Source organism: Malaclemys terrapin, chromosome 3 (genome assembly GCF_027887155.1).
Source record: "Malaclemys terrapin pileata isolate rMalTer1 chromosome 3, rMalTer1.hap1, whole genome shotgun sequence".
Classification (NCBI taxonomy): domain Eukaryota; kingdom Metazoa; phylum Chordata; order Testudines; family Emydidae; genus Malaclemys; species Malaclemys terrapin.
The window spans coordinates 72,333,142-72,341,573 of NC_071507.1; positions in this window are offsets into that span (position 1 = coordinate 72,333,142).

The window sequence follows — 8,432 nt, forward strand, 5'->3', positions numbered from 1 at the left end:
GGGGACAGTGAGTACATACTCACATTTCTAGCCCTCACTGAAGCCCATGCCGCTGTGTCTTCACTGCTATGTTTATCTGTGCTAGCATGGGTATGTCTACCTCTGCTGCAGTCACACTTAGGATTGCAGTGTAGACGTACCTTTTGTGGTAAGATGCCGTCCAAACATGGACAAAGGCCCAGTGCTCACCCCGAAGTGCATGCAAGAGAAATATAAAGAGTGCAAGAAGAGAAAAAATCTCATACCTACAATTAGTATAAACATTCACAACTGTTCTGCCTCTCAACCTGAGGGAGAGTGGGGGAGTCAAAGACAGAATCTCCGACTGTGGGCCTGAGTGACACGGAGGGAGGTGAGGTTGTCAGTGACTGAGAAAGGAAGGAGTTGGGAGGGAAGGCGGTCTGTTTTGGCCAGGCAAAATTGAAGCTGATGGCAAGGCAACCAGGAGGGGATGTCAGAGACAGGTCAGAAGTGCAGACACAGACCGGAGAGTCATTGATAGTAGAGACTGTGTGAATGTGTGAGATCACTGCTGACAGAGAGGGTGCAAAGAATGGTGGTCCCTCTGACCCTGGATGGCAGCAGAGGGCCATCCATATTTCAGTGAGAGAAAGAAACTGCAGGGCGAAAGAGACAAAGCAGCTATAGAAGGAAGAGGGGAAAGCTGGGGATGAATGTGAGGCTTGAAGGGGAGAGTCCAAAAGGATGGAGGGATGGCTGTGAAAGGTGGGGGAGGTGGACAGAGTGGAGACAGAATAGGAGCCAGGCTTGTGAAAGGTCACAGAGCAAACTAGTGGTAGAACTAGGAGGAGAGCCCAAGAGTTGGTTTCCAGTCCCCTGCTCTAATCACTAGAGAACACTGCCTCTCTCCAAAATTGCCTGTCTTGCAGCCACCACTAAACCATTGCTATCAACCAAAATAAAACAAAACAAACATCTCCTCCTGTGCCTAATTCTTGGAATGGTGTCAACCCCATTTGACCTTATTAGAGCCATATCTAACCAGCTTAACTCAACCTACAAATGTTTATGATTTGGTCCTATCATTTTATGCATGGTTATGAGAGATCAAAAATGGCTGTGGATTCCTTTGGCCGTGTTGGGTACAATGCTGGTTTGGCTCAATTTAGCTAAGAATGAGTTACAGTGGACCTAGATGACTCATGCCTCTCCATATGGGTGTGGGGGGGGGCACAATCTAAAGGGGAGGACACATTACTGCCCCACGTGTCTCCTTTGCCCAGTAACACCCACCCTCCCCCCCCCCCCGCACCCTACACCCAGCCTGGGGCTACCGTGCTCTCCCTGCCCTCCCGGAGTTACCTGAGCGTGGAGGTGCAGGGGGCTCTGTCCTTCTCCCACTGTGCCTCCCCATACCAGCATGTTCATCTGTTCTCCCTGGCAGCCAGGTCCTGGTGGGGAGCAGAACGGAGCTGCTTCTCATGCAGCTGAAGCTGGTTGCTCCCGGTCGCTGCTCTGTGCAGTGTAGCAGTTGCCTGAGAGAAAGCCTGGCTCTGGAGGTGGTGGCCTGCCAACCCCCAGCCTAAGCCCGGATGCTGGGGACAGGAGCCGAGCAACCCGGAAATGTGCCAGGGGGAAGAGGGGACTCTAGCTCACTCGGCCCATCCCTGGCAGCCAGGCCTGGGTGGAGGGCGGCCTGCTGCTGCCACCGCCCCAGCCAGATTCTCTCGCAGGCAGCTGCTGTGCTGCACAAAGCAGCCACCTTGAGTGGTCGGTGTGAGAAGTGGCTGGTCCCGCCTCTTCTTCTCCCTGCCCGGGCTCAACTTCCAGGGACAGGGGCCAAGCATGCTGGGGGGAGGAGGGGGAGGTGCAGTGAGAGAAGGACAGATCCCCACTCCCTCCCCCCTGGCAGGCCAAGTAGGAATCTGGAGGCTGTGCACTTGAGCCCGCATGCCCCCACCCACCTGCCATCCCACACATCACCTATGACAGTGGACATAATGTTTGTTGGGCTCAGACAATAAACTGAAGGTCATTACAATCACAAAATTGTAGGACTGGAGGGGACCTTGAGAGGTAATCTAATTCAGTCCCCTGCACTCATAGCAGGATTAAGTATTATCTAGGTCATCCCTGACAGGTGTTTGTCTAACCTGCTCTTCAAAATCTCCATTGATGGAGATTCCACAACCTCCCTAGGCAATTTATTCCAGTGCTTAACCACCCTGACAGTTAGGAAGTTTTTCCTAATGTCCAACCTAAACCACCCTTGCTGTAATTTAAGCGCATTGATTCTTGTCCTTTCTTCAGAAGTTAAGAACAATTTTCTCCCTCCTCCTTGTAACAACCTTTTACGTACTTGAAAATTGTTATCATGTCCCTGCTCAGTCTTCTCTTTTCCAGACTGGACAAACCCAGTTTTTTCAATCTTTCCTCATAAGTCATGTTTTCTAGACCCTTAATCATTTTTGTTGCTCTTCTCTGGACTTTCTCCAATTTGTCCACATCTTTCCTGAAACGTGACACCCAGAACTGGACACATTACTCCAGTTGAGGCCTAATCAGTGCAAAGTAGAGCAGAAGAATTACTTCTCATGTCTTGCTTACAACACACCTGCTAATACATCCCAGATTGATGTTTGGGTTTTTTGCAACAGTTGTTACACTGTTGGCTCGTATTTAGCTTGTGGTCCACTATGATCCCCAGATCCCTTTCCGCAGTACTCCTTCCTAGGTAGTCATTTCCTATTTTGTATGTGTGTAACTGATTGTTCCTTCCTAAGTGCAGTACTTTGCATTTGTCCTTATTGAATTTCATCCTATTTACTTCAGACCATTTCTCCAGTTTGTCCAGATCATTATGAATTTTAATCCTATCCTCCAAAACACCTACAATCACTCCCAGCTGGTATCGTCTGCAAACTTTATGAGTGTACTCTCTGTGCCATTATCAAAATCATTGATGAAGATATTGAACAGAACTGGACCCAGAATTAATCCTTGCAGGACCCCACTCGATATATCCTTCCAGCTTGACTGTGAACCACTAATAACTACTCTCTGGGAATGGTTTTCCAACCAGTTATGCACCCCCCTGATAGTTGTTCCATCTAGGTTGTATTTCCCTAGTTTGTTTATGAGAGGGTCATGCAAGACAGTATCAAAAGACTTACTAAAGTCAAGATATAACATATCTATTGCTTCCTCCCATGCACAAGGCTTGTTACCCTGTAATAGAAAGCTATTAGGTTGGTTTGACTCAATTTGTTGAAATCCAACAAATCCATACTGACTGTTACTTATCACCTTATTATTTTCTAGGTGTTTGCAAATTGATTGCTTAATTATATGCTTCGTTATCTTTCTGGGTACTGAAATTAAGCTGATTGGTCTATAGTTCCCCACGTTGTCATTATTTCCCTTTTTATAGATTAGCACTATATTTGCCCTTTTCCAGTCCTCTGGAATCTCTCCTGTTTTCCATTACTTCTCGAAGATAATCGCTAATGGGCTCACATATCTCCTCAGTCAGCTCCTTGAGTATTCTAGGATGTATTTCATCAGGCCCTGGTGACTTGAAGACATTTAACTTGTCTAAGTAATTTTTAACTTGTTCTTTCCCTATTTTAGCCTCTGATTCTACCTCATTTTCACTGGCATTCACTATGTTAGACATCCAATCGCTACTAATCTTTTTGATGAAAATTGAAACAAAGTCATTTAGCATTTCTGACTTTTCCACATTTTCTGTTATTGTTTTCTCCCCCTCCTTGAAAACAATGGTTGCCCTGTTTTAGTATAAGTAAAATCTGGACAATTTCAGGACTCTGCAGGTTTTTGTAGTTCAGTTTCCAGCTCTTGCTTCCGTTTCCATTTATTACCCAGTCTCCACATGATACATTTCCTAGATTAATGTCCTGGTAGGTATGGTCATTTATCAAGTCATCGAAGGTGTACAGATAGCTTCTAATTCACATTATCAGCAGATTTCACACTAAAAAAAAACCTCTACAACTTTTTTTTGCAGTGTCATATTTCAAAGAATGATGGTTATGGCTAAACCTAGATGAAATAGCTTCAATAGAACTTTCATTTCTTTAATTCCTTCTATTTCTAGTCATCACATAATTAAGCATTGCCATTTTCAGAATGATTGCTTGGGTGACTTTCTAACTATTCTGTATTATTAGTCATTACATTATTTTTCCTTGCAAGAAATTAACATTTATTTGTAGAGTGGAGATGTTTTAAAATCTCAAATTTCCCTCCCACAGTATCCTGTACAATTTGTGACCTCCATTTCCAAGAGCTGTCTATGAAGAGAGCTGTTAATGCAATTTTACATTACACTACTTTCCTCCATATTAATAGGCATCTTAAGCACCCTACATACAAATATAAAATTCACCAGTTCATGTGCTCCCCAATTGATAGTTTTTACTCAATCTCTGCTCTAACACAATGAATTCAAATGCTGGCATTTACTATTATATTCCTGAAGAACGCTTATAGGTCTGGGACCTGGGACCTTCAGACAGCATTTGTGCTGGTGGCACACTAATTGGGTAGCATAGATGTTTAAAATCCTCCTCCAGCAAGGGTTTTTGTACTCCTGCTTCTAAAGCAGCCAGAGGGCCAGGTGTCCTTTAAGAGTTTCCCTGATCAGGTAAACAATTGTAAACTGATAGGCAATCACAACAAAATGTACCCTACCCTCTATCCCAGGTTGCAGTTGGAAGCAGTTTTGATGTATTTTCCCAAGTTTGTCACAGTCTCATGTTGCTTTGGTAACCCCAATATGTTGTAATAAACTGGCAAGTATTATGTATACCACTGCCCTTTACTGGGATGGAATCAGAACTGCTCAGCTGTGTTAGAGACCTTCTGCTGCCAAAAGACTACAGAGATTCTCCTTCAGCTGAAGTGGTAAAGAGCCTGTGCTTTCTGGAGCAGGAAGTTCCAAGTGCTAGTCCACACTGCCACCAGCTGCTATGGTGTACAGCAAAGACATAACTGTGGAGGGCTAAACCACAAGTTACTGAGCTCAATACAGAGGTAGCTAGGGGAAATTTAACAGCCTGAGTTATGCAGGAAGTCAAGCTACATGAGGTAATGGTCCCTTCTGGCCTTAAACTCTATTAATATACGTCATGCCACCAGGCTGCTGCCCCTTGTTAATGGTCATTTACAGATACTAACCAGTCCTTTGATACTTCTCAGTGGTGAGAAGAGAGTCCTCCAGCCAGCTTTAACCTGGTTTCTTTTCCAAGCACTTACAACTACAGCTGGTTGAAAAATGCTTATTATTTTTTGCAGAAAAATGTGAAAATGTTTCTTTTTTTCTCAAATATTTCTCTATTTTTTCCCCCATTTTTTCCCAATGACAGCCAAAACAAATTTTGGTTTTCAAAAACAAAACAATAAAACCCAGAAAATTTGACCAAGTTCATTTTGGTTGAAAAACCATTTGTTTTTTTTTTTTTTAAATATTTTGACAGATTTCAACCAGATCTACATAAAATGCTAGCTGGATGGTATATTCCTTTTTGGGAGGCTGGGGAGGATTTATTCCACTGTATATACCCTTCAGAAATAATAATGCCACACTTCCATATAAATGCACAACATCATCCAGCAGGTCTGGTCTTTTTTACCACCTGAAGCATGATTTGGCTGATGAAGAGCAGCCTTCCATAAAATCCCTATGTTCTTTTGTTTCTTTTAGTCCCCCTGCGCCCACCTTTTAATAACGGTGGTGAGTACATTAACAGCTGCTTTCCCCTCTTGTGCACAATGTGCCAAAAATTATACATCAAACCATTTTTTTCTCAGTGCTGTTGTAAAGGGAACTAATGAAGATGCTCTGAGTAATTTTAAATCTTTTCCCTAACGTACGTGGATAATGCTGGCTGTCATTTTGTCATTTTCATTTCCCCTGTACTCTTTTACAACAGCCTTAACCCAATTATCAGCTGCATTAAACTCTCAGGGCAAAATTCACCCCTCCCAGGAAAGTATTCTAAGTGGTGATCAAGCTAAGGTTTGGGAGGATTGGGAAAGCTGGAATTCACCCTCCTCCCCAACACAACCCCTCTTACGCAGCCACTATCTCAGCTGCTGGGCCTGAATAGCCACTGCTATTCTCTGTGCTAGGCTCACAGTCTTTTAAACCTTGGATTTAGTACATCCTTCCCAGTTTGCTGCCATCTGGTTCTTTCCATGCTGCTCTATTTAGCATAGGTGTGGAGCCTGCCTCAGCAGTATACAGGAGGTGCAGAAGCCCCTCTGTTTAGTCACTCTGCCTGCATCCCACCTCCATGCAAAGGGATACTACAAGATTGAAATGATGCTGAGGTTCTTGCAAGGACTAGAATTTGGCTAATCCTATAGTGTAGCTGGTATATTTCTTAACACCATTGGCTATTTCAAGAACCCGTCTCTTGTGCACCATGTCCTTGTAACACTGAAAATGCCCATTTTCTTCTTTTCTATTACTAGCAGAGTTTCAAAGGAAAGCTGAAGAGAGGTGGTTAGCAACAGCTTCTCCTTTCAAGTCTCATCTTAAGAGAGGAGGCAAGAAGGAACAAGGAAGAAATGTAAGGGGAGGACATGAAGGGAGAAAAGTTTTACGTTTAGCTTTCACTAGGTGAATGCTGTAACAAAAAGGTTGGTCATGATTTAAAGATCTAGCTGATAAAAAGGCCCTATAGATTCAAGTACATTGACTGGAAGTTAACGACATGATGTTTGAAAGCCTCTTCAGCCAACCATATCACAGCTTTCATCCAAGCCCCACAGATAATGTGAAGCATTTTTTTGTCTTGACACACACAGTTGATCTGAGAATAATTTGTTAGTAGAGTGGTATCATAAAGAACAAAATCACAAGCAAAAATATTTAAGTCGGGGACTTGATAGAATCACTCTAGGATGGAAGCTCTTTTGCCAGACAGTCAGGACCAAATGCATTGCCACTGCAGTGGTGCTAGAAAATTATATGAAGATGTTCTGTATGGATTATCAAAGGCTAAGAGCTGGGTAACTCAGAGATCACTAAACATCATTTGGAGTTCCAGAGTAATGAGGAAGTCTGCCTCTTGAATTTATAACATGGTTTAGTTAGTAACACTGTCCCTCTGGGCCACAAAGGCAGTCAAATAAGTCTACGCCCATATAGCCAATTCTGACAGTGCAATCCTAGGAAAGGCACTGCGCTGTAGGTGTTATCAGGTCCCCAGTGCCCAGCTCTGGAAGTTGTCCAAGTGGAAGATAAAAATCTTATGGCAATAGGATGTCATGGGTTCAGTTGGCATAGGTTGGCTACAGCATACAGCTAGACATCCTACACAGAATGGCTACTTGTAAAGCTATTTTCCATGAATATTTTTATTTAGAATCATATACTTCTTTGGTATAGGCTCAGTAATAACCATGACAATTCAATGATTAAGCATCTTTCAGTTAAAATGCCACCACTTCTATAACACTTTCCATTTACAAATTATAGAGCCAAATTCGTCCCTGCTATAAGAGTTAATGAATCCTCACGACACACCCGCGAGGCAGCCAGTCCTTTACAGAAGGTACTTGAGCACCTACATGCTCATTCAGGTGCCTAAATGTGAGAGTTTTCCTGAGGGCAGAGCCAGGCCTTATATGCTATTTTTTGCACCTAGGAGCATGGTAATTTGTTGGTTATTGAACAATGATTATTGTACACCTAACACACAGCATCAAAAGGGTCACATCTTGCAAGGCACTGATCCATCCCACTACCTTTCCCAATCAATGTGAGCTAGCAGGTCGGTATCCTGCAACAGGTGCTCAGCATTTTGGAAGATATGACCCTGATATGTTTAATTGCTCCCCAAGTGAGAGCAGATTGTACAGAGGAAAAAGTCCAAGGGACAAATTTAGCTCCCCTCTCCTGTAATGTGCATACTTTCATTGGAGACGTGTGCATCCAAAGGCAAAATTTGTCCCTAAGATTGTTGGCTGTACATGTATTTTTAACTGTTCACCACCAAACTAAAAATAAATGCTTCCTCTTTCTTTCTCAGCTTGTCAAAATTGTATTTATTATTGGGTTTTGTTAACATCTTGGATAAAGGCTCATATTATTAGAAACGAGATGCCCTAAGCCAGTCCTTCACATTTTACCGCTCACTTATTCTCTAACCAACCAGAACAATAGTTTTAGCTAATTTTCCATCTAGCCTCAAAGCAAGATCCCTTTTTTAAAGTGTTTTGGCCTGTAGCAGATGAAAGATTTATAGAAGCAGTAATAAATGACATGGAAATGTCACTTTGATTATGTGCATTCTCTGTGAATCCATTCTCATTCCATGCCGTCAATGATTACATACTTGCATAAATTAACCTGGCATTTCACTATTTCAGATTATATATAAACCTTACCTCACACCATTCTATTCTTCCATCAGGATTGTTGCTAATCTTCCTGAAAAAGG